The sequence below is a fragment of the Theobroma cacao genome, chromosome 2 (genome assembly GCF_053813885.1).
Source record: "Theobroma cacao isolate CCN51 chromosome 2, ASM5381388v1, whole genome shotgun sequence".
Taxonomy (NCBI): domain Eukaryota; kingdom Viridiplantae; phylum Streptophyta; class Magnoliopsida; order Malvales; family Malvaceae; genus Theobroma; species Theobroma cacao.
Window position 1 is genome coordinate 5,434,545 of NC_142640.1, and position 16,974 is coordinate 5,451,518.

At 35.4% G+C, this 16,974-nt stretch overlaps 2 pseudogenes across 1 annotated transcript; both read right to left on the bottom strand.

The window, feature by feature from the left end:
• Positions 1 to 4,125: 4,125 nt before the first annotated feature.
• On the bottom strand, positions 4,126 to 5,531 carry LOC18607975 (uncharacterized protein At4g06744 pseudogene; annotated as a pseudogene).
• A 3,855-nt stretch (positions 5,532 to 9,386) lies between these two features.
• Positions 9,387 to 11,080, bottom strand: LOC18607977 (uncharacterized protein At4g06744 pseudogene; annotated as a pseudogene). The gene has a single exon (XR_016024716.1). The product of XR_016024716.1 is annotated as an uncharacterized protein At4g06744 pseudogene (transcript).
• Positions 11,081 to 16,974: the final 5,894 nt, after the last annotated feature.

The following is a 16,974-nucleotide window of genomic DNA, read 5'->3' on the forward strand; positions in this document are numbered from 1 at the left end:
GTTTTTGACCAAACACTGGACAATACCCAAACTGAATATATTATTTAAAATTAGAGATCCCATGCAAAAGGATAATTTCATCAGTTTCCCTGAGATTTTCTCGGCAACCAAACACTAGAAGAGCAAAAAAACCAAAATTGAAAAACTCAAAAAAAGGATAAATAGGAAACTCATGGAGGAATTAGCAGGCGTCGGTGGCCGTTTGGTAGTAAGTGATAAAGCAAGGGTTGGAGCGAGGGTGAGAGACAGAATGTAACCATAGCATAACCCGTCGGGTTATTATAAGATTCGAATCTGTGAACCATGGGGTCCAAGAGGTACGCGCTTCGAAGCTCTATGATGGTCAACGCTTAATATAACTGGCTTAGAGGCGAGTGCATATAAGAAGCTTCGCGGTATTTTTGCGGGATTTGATAAATTTATAGTCTGTTAAAAGTATAGTATCTAAGGTACGGCTTTTTAACCCAGGTGGTGTTACGTGGTCACGTGGTCCACGTGACCCAAAGCGTACGTTACTGCAGGAGAGGTGTCGGTGAGGCAATACAAACATTGTCACGTCAGTTGTCACACATGTAAAAAGAAAAAGTTTTTTTTTTACGAGAAAATGCATGGTTTTAATTAAGCCTATTTCCCTGTTGATCAATCAAGCTCTGACTTTAATCCAAAAGTGAATACTTTTAAATCTTTATCATTTGAATTATATTTTGCTACAAGTAAATTCAAGTTTAGCACTTGAAACATAGAATAATGTCAATTATTTCAATTTTAAATTACATAATACTTTAAAAAGTTTATAAATTATTTAAATAAATTTTTATTTTTTATTATATTCAATTATGTTATTTTATTTTTTATTTTAAATCAAGTAAATATTTATACCTAATGGTTCAACTATCATTACTTAAAACAACATTTATTTTTATACTTAGGAGACATTGATGTGAAGGGAAAAAATGTTACGTAATTATATTATCATGTCATATAAATATATTTAATCATTATTTATTATGATATTTGAGCACTATGTCTCGTAAAATGATAAATTATGATTTAATTAATAATAATTAATTAATAGTAAATTATAAAGACATATTTGGTAGGAAAACAAACTATAAAAATTTGATTGGATGAAATAAAAAAATAAAATTTATTTAAATTTTTGTAAATAGTTCAAAAACTTTTTACAATATTATGTTATTTTAAATTTAATTTGGATTGAACGTAAATGCTTTGTGCTCAAAAAATTCATTTGCACAAAATGTCTAATTGGGGTCTAATTTATTTAACAACCTATGATTATATGAATAGAATACAGACAAGTTGAACTTGAAAAAAAAAATTAGAAGTTATTTGAATCCACAACAACTTAATCAAGGACAAATACTATATAGCTTATATATTAAAATGTTGTTCACCAAAATTAAAATAAGAGTTTAATTCTGTTATTTTATGAAAAAAAATCCGTTACTTTAATTAGTGAAAATGATGGATTAAGAATAATAGTAGGAGAACACCTAACTGATTCTTTAAAAAATCATATGTACATGGCGGGTTTATTAGTAGATGAGCTTCTACATTTATATATATGTCACGCATATCATACGATTGGCAGACCCACAGTGTGAAACATTGGGTCAGCTTTCCGTTGGACATTTATTGGACTTAAAATTAAACAGGCTGTTCGATACAGAGTGGTACATATATTTTTATGTGGCTTGGTTTCTTGGAATTTATTGATGGGGTTACTATGTCCGCTTGGAACTTGTCAGATCGTGATTTTAATTGAAGGTTGGGATGGTACATAGGCCCGGTTACACTGCAAGTTTGGTGGGAAATTAGCAAAAGCAGGCAAACAATACTGCTCTCTGCTATCAAAATGGGGCCAGGGCGTTTGGTGGATTTGGAATTATAGAGATCATTGATGGATAGTTTGGAAATCAATGCCCAGCTCATGGTTGTCTTAGAATTTATAAACAGCTGCAAATCCAAAGCTTGTTTCATAGTTGCATAGGGTTCTTCTGGTTGGTTAGAGAGAGAGAGGACGTATTATAACGAGTGATTAGAGAGGAAGAATGGAGCAATCTTTGAAGTGTAAGTGTTTTGAGTGATAGGCGGTGAGGGATTAGAAAAGGTGGAAGAAACAACGGATAACAACGAAAGCTGAATATAAAGAATACTTGGAGGAACTTAGAGAGAGCTTTCAGAGTAATCTTTGCTGAGTGTCACTTCCCCTCTCCTTATATCCCAACCTCTTATTTATACTGAATAGGGATACTTTCTTAAGAGTAGTTAGGAGAGCATGTTTAATCATGAGAGAACGTACTTGTTATGAAAAAACAGTTAAAGAACGATTTATGGGATATTAAAAGAATGATCATATAGTCGAGTAGTGGGTATAAGTTTTTGGTAAATAGAGTAGTGGCATTCGATAGTGCATCACGTGTATTTTTAAGGAGTAAAGAAAAAAATGATAAAGCACATGTACTTCAAAAAAAGGTTAAGAGGAAATTCTCTTAACTATATCCATATCTGAATCATTAAGCCAAACTCTCTAAAACATCCCAAATGTGAAGGTAACTCATGAACCTTGCCACTTGTTCTGAGTTACTTTCACTTCCTCATACAAATAGTTGTTCCATGTTTGTTCCTAGGTGTTTCTGTGCTTGTAACGCTCTTTAAGCGCTACTACGCTTGGAATACCCCTAGGCGCTTCTGCGCTTGGAATGCCCTCTGGACACTTCTGCGCTTAGAATGTCTTTGGACACTTCTGTACTTGGAACACCCTTAAGCACTTCTATACTTGGAACACCTTTGTGCCCTTCTGCGCTTAGAACACCCTAGGCGCTTCTGTACTTGAAATGCCCTTAGGCTCTTTTATGCTTGGAATATCTCTGGGCGTTTTCATGCTTGGAATACTCTTGGTCACTTCTGCGCTTAAAATACCTTAGGTGCTTCTAGTTTAAAATACCTTGGCTCGGAACACCTCAGGGAGAATGTTCTGAGCTTTTCTACACTTGGAAAGTTCTTGATGTAATTTTTCTGTAAAATCAGAATTAAGCATCTACAATCGTGAAATACTACTGACATGAAAGCAACTTGCAAAGACATTGGGGTATCAATAAAAACAAAAGATCTGTTTAGAAATCGAAGAACAATTGAGATGTTATTCACTAAATCTAATATCCGGATATGAGAATGAATATCTGTCATTAGATTATTTTCCTTTAAAGATGTTAAAGAATCTAGAATTTCGTTCCATTGGTCACCCACCCCTTTCTATTTTCTACTTCTCCGACTGTAATTCTTCACCTCTGTTTCAAGTTATAAATTCCAAATTTACAACATCTAAGAGAACCATTTGGATTGGAGCTTCTGCTCTTATAGAGTCCATCAAAGTTCAAGGCCCTTTCGGTTTTTGTGTCTACCGAATTGTTAGGTTTTAGCTTCTTATTTGGGCTTCTGCAAATACTCCATCTTAAGCCTAGCCAGGCGACATGCACTCCAAGCCCATTAGTTAATCGATTTCTTGTCATCTTTCCTTCAAAAGACTACTTTCTTGCTTACGGGGATGATCCAACCATGTTTTCTACAATCCCACTTCTTGTCAAATTATAACTTTCTGATTTTGTGGCATTCTTGTCTTTTAATTCGAACAAATGGGGCCATGCGAAATGATTCTTGGATATATATGATTACCTCAGCCCGATGACCAGCCACCATATCCTTCACATTAGTGGAGAACAGCATAGAAATCCAAAGATGACAACATTTCTTTCTTTTGTTTTCTTTTTTAATTTGATTTTGAACCATGTGACAGGTTTGTTTATACTATCCTTTAGTTCTGGATTATACAAGAACAAAAGGTAAGCGTGAGATAGTTTCCTCTTTCTTTTATCCACTCCATTCATATGCTGAATTAATTTGTAGCTACATAATATATAATATGCTTTGATATTCTCAATAATTTTTTTAAGAAAACAACACTCCACCAAATTAGTGGTCAATAAATCTGTGTTCATCTAATTTTCTAATTACACATAATTGCTGCTATTGATTGAATTGATTGTTTGCAAAGGGTGATGATACCAAAAAAGTAGATAAAAACAAGCAACTCACAAAGAGTGGTTCCAATAGAAAAATCACAACAGTCGGAGTACTGCTGTTTATTCAGCTTTCTGAAAACTACATAACGGATAGGCAGGATTATATCATTTACAAATGTAAAAGGAAACGCTTAAGACTTGTGTCTTGAAAGAGTTTTGTAAGTGACTGGAGCTCTCTTGGACCGAGCCCAGTGATGGTCATGCCATGGAGCATTAGGCTTGCAGGGGATGATTTTATATGTTGCAGGGTACGGGCAAAGCCTAATGTACTTCAAGTAGAACTCTGCGCACTCATGCAACGATTTTTGATCAGGAAGATCGTGGATGCAGTTTTGTCTCACGTTAAGAACCCCATTCTTGATCAGCTTCCTGCAAATTGGTCCTACTTTGGTGAAATAGTTATCTGACAATGATAAGTTCTCCAAGTTTCCAAGTGCGCACAGCAGCTCAGGCACCTCCCAGTACAGTAGGTTACTAGCAAAGTTGAGCAGCTTGATCTTCTCCAAGCAGGCCAAGGACCAGGGCAATGGACCCGTCAATAGGTTGTTTTCAACATCGAAAACCTCGAGTTCTTTCAGAAACCCTAGTTCATAGGGTAGACAACCTGATAACTTGTTGTTCAATAGTAAAACTTCGGTCAATGTCGAGTTAAGGTTGCCAATGCTTCGTGGGATTGGACCGGTTAATTTGTTGTTAGCCAAGGTAAGGTAAAGTACCGGTGTGGAACCAAAGTTTTCAGGCAGCGTTGCCGTGAAATCGTTGTCGTTAATGAAGAGTACTTCAAGTGCTTGATTGAAAATTTGTGGAGGGACTGTCCCTGCGAAAGAATTAAAACGGATGTCTAAAAATGAGAGATCTTTTATGCCGAGAACCGTCGTAGGAAATGTGCCTGAGAAGATATTGTTACTTATGTCCAACTCATAAAAATAAGGCAGATTTGAGACATCTGGTACGGAGCCAGTAAACTTGTTTGAGTTCGCATGAAAGATTGCAAGGTCAGGTAGCATATCTATAAAGCCTTCGAGAGTCGGGGCTGTCAGGAGAAATCCATTGAAGTCAATGCCAGCCAGGGCAAGGGCTGATTCATTATCGGGTGGATTGTCACAGAAAAAGCCTGTGTAGTTGCATATATCACAACCAACCCAATTCCCCGTTTTGTTAAGTGGATCTCCTGTGATCGTTCCCTTGAATGCTTGGATTATGGGGTAAACTGCAGCAAGTCGCCTGTCTTTAAAGATTAACTGTTGCGTGCTGACTACCAATGGAGGTGAGGCGGTTAATGGGCTTTCAGAATTCTGGCATAGCACAGAAAGGAGGAACGGGAGGAGAAGAAAGGAAATGTAAGTTAAGGCTTTGCGGAAGAAGGTAAAGTTTTCCATTGATAATGTGAAGAAAAGTGGGGGAGATAAAAGACCAAAAGTTCAAAAGATTGGGGATTAAAAGATCTTGCTGTTGGTGTTATATAATGGTTAGTGTGGTTGTTGGGTATCGTTTTCGAAATGAAAATGTTTTCATTTGCTTTCAGTTAGTGGGCAATGGATGCTTCATTATGTTATATGGTTCCCATTAGCTTTGTTAGGTGAAGATTTGGTTTATGCCCGTGATTCAGATTTTCCAATCTGTTTAAAGGTAGGACTTGGAAGATTGTTGTATATTTCTAGCTAGGCCTAGTCTAATCTATTTAGTGGAGTGTACGTTCCTTCATTTAGTATTCACTTTAATTAGGAAATAGTTTTTCTATACGCCTAATGAGAGGTTTTTAGTGCAACACTAGCTACTACACTCCACACTATATACTCGAGCTAAACTAAATTTTAGTGGGCATTTCTCTAAAACAAATTTAACACGATAAAATGAGTACTGGAAATCCATAAGGTTTTCCCCATGACAGCGACAAGCCAGCCGATGATAATAAGGCTACCTGATCTTAAGTCTTAAGGCTTTAATTTTAATTTAATTAGGTCAACCTTGGAGTTTGGACTTGGGAGGACTGGTTAGCATATTTTATCCCGATAGTCTTTGGATAAATACAAGAATGGATTATCAGGGAAAATCATTACTACTATATATGTGTCATAATTTTGATACTACTATCATTTTTTAAAGTTAAACTATACGATAAATAAGATCAATTTATAGATTCATGTTTATTAGCATCCTCCTGAGCCCTGAGTTGGACCCAAATACTCGAACACCACTCGGCTAAAGGGAGAGATCTCTTCTTGGCCATATCCCACCGATCTCGGCCACGTATCTCATTTGCTGAAGGATGTACTTCAATTTCCAGCTCCAGTCGTTGATTATTAAATCATTGCTTCTAGCTTATTATAGCTTCAATGGTTTCCTGGGATTGCCAGGGCTGTGCTCTGAAGTGCCCTGTTCACCGGATTGGTTGAAATTGAATCAAATTCAGTTTTGAAGTTAACCCACAAATTAGCAGCATCAATGGGGCAATTTCCTAAGAAACACCAGAAATCCAACAATTTTGGTTTCCAGACTTGACACTTCTGATAACATACCTCCTACACTTACATTCTTGGTGTTCGATCTGCTGCACCCATTCATCCATGTTTGATTAATTTGCAGCGATCCCGGCCTCCAATGGACCAGGATCTCTATTACCCGAGCCTTACTTTGGGTTATTTCTTGATAAAATTGAAACCAATTAATTTCCTTCATGAATCATAACATAGCAAACATTGTAAACATCCTGCTTAAAAATAAAAAAGGAAAAAGAAAGAAAACTCTGCCCATTAGAATAGTCACGCTACTAATTGCTGAATTGAAAGCTTATGCAAATATTTGGAGTTTACACTTGATCACAAGGAGATAAAGGTGAGGCAACATGATCAAATGGTCACTGCTGCTTGTTGTCAACAAATGATAAGGAGGAAAAAAAAAAAATACTCCTCACCCAATTCCCATCCATTGGTATTGCACTTAGGTGTAGTGACGAGGTGCGTTCATATTTGCGAAAGCGGTAATCCACCATTAAAGTCCAAATTATAGTGCGCCAATAAGTAGTGGGAAAATAGCCTAATTCACAAACGTTGAATGGCATGCTAGAGACCATTGTCATCACCCCCTGCTCTCTCCTGGAATTAATGTCCAAGTCGTCGCCTCCTCAGTCTAAGATTCAAATTGCAATGGAATAACTATCATGATTTTAGGATTGCATCTCCCTGATGTCTAGACTCCAGGGTATAGCTATATATATATATATATATATATATGTCATAAACTAGATTTATGATTCGAAAATGAAGCTAGTTTTGTTTATCATAATTGCTATTGGTAAAGGGGTTTAAATGCTAGCCGCCCTAATAAACCAAAAATCATCTATGATTTCTATACCACGGCATTATCAAACCATAAAATTTACTAGGTTCACATGCCACACAACATTTTTTTTTTCTTTCAATGAAAAAAAATATATGAACAGTTGCACTATTGGCAAATTTTGAAGGAGACATATCGAGCCCAAGTTAGAGTACAAAACGGCTTCAACTACATACATAAATGGTTTGCTCACTTGTCAATAGCTACGTCCATCTTGTGCTTTCGAAGGCTCAACCTGTGCCATGTATTTGCACTAGTGAAAACAACCATGTTGCCCATTAAAAAGGACCCATTGCCTCCTTTTATATCCCGGTCCCCTCCTTCTTTCACAACCCTCTTCCTCAGTCTTTATATTCAGATTTCCAAAATTTAATCATTTATATTATAACTGCTTTTTGGGAACCAAATTATCTTGCTTCTTTTTGGATTGCTGAAAACATATGAATCAATTTGGGCCTTTAATTATCACAAATTATATATATATATATATAATCGTAAGAATTCAATATACTTCGCAATATATGAATATAAATGAAAGCAATTTTCTCTTGATATATTTAAGCTCTTTTTTATTAATCTTTTTAGCACTTACTATTCATTTTTTTTTTTTGTAAATAAATGTATCAAAAATAATAAATGAGTAAAAAAATAAATAACAAAAACATCAACTAAACAAATTTTTAGTAATCCACAAAAGGTAAGATTGAGCTAGTTTGTAGAAAATAAGAATAAAATTAAACTTTGGATGATAAAGATCTAATAAAAAATTAAAACATTTTCTTATTTCAATGCGAAAGACTAAATATATTGCTAGAATACAATATTAATTATTTGGTTTCCAATTTATTTTTCTTTTTAGTAACATTTTTCATGAATTAAACAGGACCTTAAATAGTGTTTTAAGTATATTTTAAAAATGTAGAAAAGGAAGTGGCCTTTTGGGCCTTTCTAATATTCAGCGAAGAATGCATAGATTTTTGGGAAAACTAGAGCGAGAGAGGGAGCGCAGTCACGTACTCGTAGAAAAATCAAACTAGAAGAAGCAATTTGGGCCTTTACAACATTGAAGAAGATAATGGTTTAGTGTTGAACCAAAAGGGCCCAAGAAGAAGTTGATGCCCTGGACTCAAAGTCACTGAAAACAAGACAAAATCTTTTTCTGTTTTATATCTCTGATCCTGACAGCAGACTGACCCATGCGGCGAGGTGACTTCCATTAATGTATCGAGGACGGTAATTGTCCCCTTGTGGGCCTTCTCCAGCTCATGCTTTCATGTTTTCAGTATCACAGGCTTACTGCACAAGCAGCTTCCATTATCCTTGCAATTTACAACTGTCGGCAGTAAGCAATGGGGTTAACCTTTATTAACTCTTTTCTGCAAACGCCAGACTCCAGAGTCAATTTCGGAGACCATTTTACTACTATATTAATTACTAAAGAAAAGAAGAAAATTTCCTTAAAATTCTCGTGCTTGATTTTGGCAGCACTTGTTGTTTTTCAGTGCAGAGATGGAATTAATGAGGGGAGAAGAGGATTTACTTTGATTTTGTGTAACCCGATAATTGATGCAAAAATGAAAGCTGGAAAGAAAAAGATTCAAAGAAACATGTTGGACACTTGCTATATTATAAAATCGATTATCCCCAATGTTGGAGAAAAGGTTTGTTTTGCTTTGCTTGGATTTTTGTAGAGTACAACAAGTGGAGCTTTCAAGCAGCTCCTTCTGCAATTATGAATCCGATTGTACCCACAATAACTTCTTTTCTTGCAAGAAATATACATAGAAAATGTTCGCTTAACCTTAGAACATCTAAACTTGTAAAAACTCCATTTATATAAGTGACATTAAAGAAAGGGCAAGGCAATCCCAGTTCCGTTTGAACCACTTCACGAATATTGTAGTGAAAGGAATTCTTGCTAGCTAGGAAACAGGGCTCCTTAACTAGAAGGAAAAAGGAAGTTCATTTATTCACTAATAAATTCAACAGTACACTGAAGTTCTGCATACAATATGAGATAAGTATCAACAGAAAGAAATAGCCAAAGACCCCATCATGATTTTTCTTAATGAGGTCCATCAACAGCAAGGAAATCACAACCGATGAGGAATAAGAGTGCTATAAGTTTTAACAGTTGGGAGGGAAGCAGTTGATTCTTGGTGAGATTTCTCCGTTGAATTGGAATAATCATAACCACCTTTCATGCAAGGAACCCACTTAAAAGATTCCTTCCTCTCGCAACCCAGCGGCGGTCTTGAGAAAAATTTAGCGCACTCATCTTTTGATTTTTGATTCGGCAGGTCCAAAATGCAGTTGTTCCTTACATCAAGTTTCTTTTTCCATATCAATTTCCTACAAGCAGGACCAACCTGAGTGAAATAGTTATTTGCCAAAGACAAATTTTCGATCTTCGGGAGCTGGCAGACTATTTCTGGTACTGCCCCGTAGAACTCGTTGTTGGCCAAATTGAGCAGCTCAATCTTTCTTAGGCACCCAAACGAGTTTGGTATAGGGCCTGTTAACTTGTTGGAGCCTACATCAAACACAGTGGCTTTACTCAGATACCCAATCTCATAAGGCAAGCACCCTGTAAGTTGGTTGTTGAGGAAAAGCACTTCGAGTAGGTTACGAGCTCTGCCAATGCTTGGCGGAATAGGACCAGTAAACTTGTTGTTGGCAAAAGTGAGGTATAGGACTGGTGTGTCGCCAAGATTATCAGGAAGGGTCTGTTCCAAGTTGTTGTTGTTGATGAAGAGCACATCGAGATCTAATTTGAACACTTGTTGTGGAACTTCCCCCTTAAGCGAGTTGAACCTTATGTCCAGGAAGGTTAAATTCGAAGCACCAAGAACTTCCATCGGGAAATCTCCATTAATTTTGTTGTTGCTAAGGTCAAGCTCATACAAATATTTAATTTTGGATACTCCAAACGGAACTGTACCGGTGAAGTTGTTGGAGTTGGCATGAAATATGGCTAGATCGTCCAATTTATCAATGAAACCATCAAGGGGAAGGCAGGAACCATGCCCAGCCAAAAGAGCAGCATTGAAGTCTACTGCAGCAACTGCTTTTAGCTTAAGGTCAGGACGCGTTGCACAAGTGAAGCCTTTGTATTTGCAAACATTGTTGCCTTTCCATGTTTTTGCGTAGCCCTTGGGGTCACTAAAGATTTGTGTCTTGAAATTTTGGATCACAGGGTAAGCTTTTGCAATTAGCGGGCTTTCAAAGCAGCCATATTGTGGGTCTCGGTATTTACATGGAGGTGGTGGCGGCGGTGGGGGAGGCGGCGGCGGCGGTGGCGGTGGGGGAGGCGGCGGTGGCGGGGGCGGGGGCGGCGGCGGCGGTGGGGGAGGCGGCGGCGGTGGAGACGGTGGGGGTGGACATTCAGGTTCAGGCGGGGGAGGAGGGGGTGGACATTCCTCGATGTGAGAAGGGGCAGGAGCTTCCCCACCCCCGCCTATGATTATTTCTAATGTTTCCCTGTTTGTCCCAATTAATGGATCAACACTAGGCACCCCATGATGCAAACATGAGTGAAAAATGATAGTGAACAATAGAAATGAAGTAGAGAGAGAGAGGGCGCGCATTTTTTCCTTCTCCCCTTCGCAGGATCCTTTAGAGGATGCCTAAAAAGCAAGGGCAGATATATAAGGAAAAGGAGTAGACCATAATTGAGGGAAGTCAATCTTCACGAGCATAAGCTAAAAACAAATAAAAACCTACTCCTACTTGTCCTGGTGTGGGGCTGTTGCCCCATCTTTCTCCGAGAATGACATGCTCTCTTAACTACTGCTTGTTATGCTCGATTCCTTTCATAATAGTTGTTGCCTCAATAACCTTTTGGTAGGTCCTAAGTTGTTATCCTATTGATTTAGTCTCTGCCAGCTGTTTATAGTATCAAATACATGCGTACCTAAGTACGTACATTTAGGAAATTTTAGATTTGAACTTTCAAAAGGTTACATGGAGGGTTCATCCAAATGAGCAAGGGCACATTCCATACACTAGGGCTCCCTTGAAATTTTGGACCACTACCTATCACTTAGTTCTATAAAACCAAGAAACAACCAAGTGCTTTCCCTTCAAAATAACACATCAAAAAGCGAAGGACGATGGGGTGGGTCGGACCATTGGTTTTCGATGTTTAAAAAGTGTGTTGAGCCCCATGCTTTTGATGGGAATATCACCAAATCGATACAAACATCGAACCATTTTTGCAATGAAGAACGATTGATTTGTCCGGTTCAAGGAGCTACACCATTCTGTAATTTCAAGTTGCATAAATGGGACAAAATCAACAATGGCCTGCCAGTCCTACCTCACATGCAGAACAAACCCAAGTCAATAATTCAGCATATTGAACTTTCAAAAGGTTAAATACACAGAACTTTTTCCCATTGCTACAATGTGATAATATCTCTAATGTGCGGTGGCCATAAGGTGGAGCTGGGGTTTCCGAGCTAGCGAATGGCAGTCAATGTTGTTGCGACGTGCATTTCATCTTCGATATCTCTATCACAGTACACTAAAAAGCACAAGCGAAAATTCAAAAAGGAGGTTATGTTTTTTTTTTTTAAAAGTTTACATTTGCATAAAACAGGGAGAGGATGTAGGAAAAATAACAAAACACAAATATAATATAAAAAAGTTTGAGACGTGATTTTATTATCTTTAAAAATAATTTTCACCCTTTAAAGTATGAAATTCGATGCAAAAAGACTGTAATGGTTATTCTTCAATACTTAAAAGACCCTAAACCCTATTACCTGTACGAACCTAATTTATGAGATCTCCAGTCACATAGGTTGGGTTACTATTTTTTGTTGATTTCTTTAATTGGTTTAAATCTCATTCCGTTCGATGTATCATTAATCAATTTTCTTCCAAGAGTTTTATTAGAAGATAGTTCAAATTCAGCTATGATTTTAGATAATTAATGGACATAATTTTATCTCTAAGTAGCTATTTTACTACATCATGTCTCAAGCGAATATATCTATTCTAACTATTGAAAGTTTTATTTTTTGTAGTGGCTATTGTCGCCTAGCAATCAGAATGCATAAACATTGAAGGTGTTGGTTTCACTCCCAACAGGATATTTGCTCAGAGGTTTCTTAACCACTCAGCCTCATTGCCAACCAACTCTAAAGTTACAAATTTTGGTTCCATTGTAGATTTAACAATTATTATTTGTTTGGTTGATTTTCAAGTTACAGCACCCTTATCAAGAGTGAATACATATCCACTTGTGGATTTTGTCTCATCTGAATGAGATCTAGTTAGCATCACTGTATCCTTCTCATACAACAAGAAATCCATTATATAAAATATCATAGCTTATAATACCTATCAAATATTTTAATTACTTTGCTCAGGGCAGTCTAATAATCTTGATAAAGACTTTGAGTATATCTGCTTAGTCTACACACAATATAAGCGATATTAGGTCGAGTATAATTCATCAAAAGCATCAAACTCTTAATAATCTGAGCATACTTAGATTGAGCCATACTATTATCTTTATTTTTTTTAATTGGATATTACCATTATAAGAAATATTCACAGGTGTGATATCAAAATGTTCAAACTTTTTAAGTAACCACTCAACATAATGCTCTTGTGTTAACATTAAATCACTATCACATCGTATGCTTTTAATACCCAAAATAACATTGACTTCTCTCAAATCTTTCATATCAAATTTAGAAATCAAGAAACATTCTGTTTTATTAACCATATCAATGCATGCATAAAAAATAAGTATATCAATTCATTTAAATTTAGTGGCAACAAAATCATGCCTATAATTACCAGCTCATGTAATCTCAATTGGCAATTAATCATTAGACAAGTGTTCAAATCATGCTCAACAACCAGATAATTATCAAAGTAATGTTCAAATCTAGCATATTCCGTAGCTCAATAAACCATATTCCTACTTATATCAAATGACAGTGAATTCATGCTTTCATGCAAAATGAATTATGCAACAGCAACATTTTTATTGAGAAAGCAAAATGGAAGAAATTCCTTTTAAGTTATCTGCTTGCTGTCTCTATATGCTTGTTGTAAAGTTAAATCAAGTAACATAAAACAATAATATAGAATTCTTATTAGAATTGGCCAAACTATGGCAATGAAGTAAATTAGAGCCATAATAACTGTCATAGCTTATCGACTTCATTAATTTTATCATAAAATCTTGTTTTTAGAAAAAATCACCATCAATCCATCATTGCTTTTTTATTTTGAAATTTATTGTTTATTTTTCAACATATAGCAGATTATATTTTTCCTTATGATAAATAGGAAAACAATTAATATTTTGAAATATTAAAAAGGTTCTACCATTCTTTAACTCAAGAAAATAAAAAACCATAAAAGAAAATAAGTAGATAAAAGAATATATCAAGAAAGTAAAATAAAAGTAAAAAATGCAGATGTCACATACAAATTTTACCTATAAATTAAATCCCGATGAAAGTTAAAAGTGCAGATGTCATAGGTTTTGTGAACATAAGATATTTTGCTAGAAGAGCAAAATACCATGAACGTAAAGACCAACCACTTCTTGAAAATTATCTTTAAGATTGGTGGAAAAATAGCAAAGTACATAAACAATACAAGAAACTCTAAGGCATGATTTCACTGTGTTTAAAGATAATTTTTGTCCCTTCAAAGTACGAAACTCGATGCAAAATCATTATAATGATTATCTTCAAAGACTCAACAGACCCCACAAACCAGTAAGGGATAGCGGGAACAACAAAAAGATTTTTTTAGAGAAAATAGAACATAACTAAAAAGCAAGAAAAACAGAGAAAATATATAAAGGAGATGAAAAAACTGTTGACGTATTGTGACTGAGGTAGAGAGGCTATATTTATAGGTTGGAGTAGAAAGTTAACATTACAAAACATCAGCATAAAATCAATTGAAAATAAAAGGGTAATAAGGAAAAATATACTTGAGTCAAATGATGTTTAAGAGAATGAGGAAATATCAAGCTTAGTTCGATTAACGATATAGGTTGAAGCAAAAAGTTAATGTTACAAAAAATAAGCATAAAATCAATAAAAAATAAAAAGAAATCAAGAAAAATTATGCTGAGTCAAATAACGTTTAAAAGAATTAGAAAATATCAGGTTCAATTAGATTAATAATAAAATTTGAAAAATAAAACTAAGTCAAATAAAGTTAACAAACTTAATAATAAAATTTGAAAAATAAGACTAAGTCAGATAAAGTTAACAGACTTAGTCATTAAGATTGTTTCAACTATTAAAGGTTGAGAAATAAAAATTATATACCAAAGTACAAAACTATACTTAATCATAGCTCACGTGTAAGGAGAATCTGTATTTTCTTAAACCCTGGTCTAATCTCGTGTGTGCACCAAACCTCTTTCTTTTTCTCCTTACAACAAATCCATTATAAATCTTCATATATAAGACACTCACTTCTTTTATTCCTCCACAGAGAGTCAATTTTGTTGCCATGTGCATTTCATCTTCATCGAAATGGACAGCACAAGCGAAAATTCAAAAAGAAGACTGTCGTTGATGCAATAAATCTCGTCTGACCCTTGCAAAGTTAGAAGTGAAATGGACAGCACCAGCAAACATCCAACACCGTCCCAGCCCGCGGCAGCACAAAGGCCTGCTAACTTCGCTTTGGCATGTCGTAGACTCGCAGTTATGAAACCAACTACACTGTTAACCAACAAACTGCTTGAAATACTAAATAGTTACTGTATTTTTTTCTGGCAATTAGTATGAACTTGTTGAGCATGCGAGTGATAGGGTATGAACTCAGGATGGATGAATACGGGCATGCATAAATTATAGAGGTACTTACTAGTGTTCATATTGAAAACCCAAAAAAGAGATGGAAATTATGCAAGGAAAGAAAGAGTAATAAAAAAGTAATAATGTGGGGAAAATAAGAAAGACACAAAAAGGGTACGTACTATGATTACTGATTTAATGAAGACAAATTTATCTGATATCATTACCCCTTGGTTTCTTCCAAAAGAAAGATTCGTTGATTAACCAAACTGCAAGTTCGAATTTCTCATTGGTATTTCTATGGATGAGTCAATCCCTATATACCTGATAGCTGTGGGACATCTCTCTAATAATATCAAGTGATGTCTTATCCAACGAATATATGACGCGAATCCGTTATTGTTTAAGACGGACAGGAATTCCATCTTCTTGCAACTTTAATGATTCCATTATAAAGAAGTTCTGCAAATTGTTACAAAGGAAACCACCAATTGGCAACTCAAAGTCCTCTGAATTATTAAAAATAAAGAAACAACAAGGGACCTTTTCCTTTGGCAAACGCGTTTTCGCTCAACCATTAGTTGATTGAAGCTTTGATTTGAGAGGAAGAATTTCAAGAAATGAAAAGCCTTTTTGATTGTGGTTCGACTTAAACATTGCGAGTCAAAAAGAAAAAAAAAAGAAAGGGAAGAAGAAAAAGAAAGTTGTATCATCCACTTTTAAAAGCAAACAGTCGTATAGAAAAATATTTAACAAAAAGAAAACCCCACTTAATAAACTTTTCTCCTATTCAATATTCTTCTTTCAATCCCTCTTTAAACTAAACAAGTACATATATATATATATATATATATATTTTTAAGGAGATATTCTTAATGATTAAAATTTAAAATTTCATGTTCAAAGTTTCAAATTATCGAACAAAAAAAAAATTTCTTTCGTGGTATAATACGATATCACATGTTAAAAAAGACATATCAATATTGGAATCTAAAATAAAAAAAAAACCCAATTTTATGACATCAATTACTAATCCAATCCACCTTTCTTGCCAACTCATTAATGCAAGATGGGGCATCTAGAAAACATTATATAGCATTCAAATATACATAATTGTGATTTATCTTCTATTTTGGGGGGCAAGGCAAATGTGTTATGGATATTTGAGACGTTCGAATTGGACTCCTACCTCGGCGTCTCCTTTCTTCCACTTTCGGGGAGGTTAGGGTAAATAAGAAAATAATTTTCTTTCCATCACGTAACAATGTGAATTCTTGAAAATGAGGTACATTTTTTGTTATTTAAAGAGCCCATTTGAATCCACCCACCGTCAATAAAAAATGAAAAACGAGATACATTATTAGAGAAAATTAAAAGTTGTTAATGGGTCAACTTAACCTATAAAGATAGGAGATGAAAGCCGGATATTGAATTTTATTTTATTTTTATTAAAACTAGTTAACTACTAAGGTTTGGTGGGCTATAAATGTTTTTTACAGCATAATGAAACAGCAACAAGTCAAATTATATAAGAAAACCAGAAGAAATGTCATCAGTTTGATGAGAAAGCCAACATGGCATGATAAGACATTATCAGATTAGATTATCTTGCCTCAGCACTCACTAGCACGTGCGTCCTTGCTCCTTTTGCCAACGTTGTTCCTCTAACCTCCTCGAATGTTGGCATCAGATTTCCTGCATGTGAACCAGCAAATTCAGCCTGCCTGCCTGCATGCAACATTTCC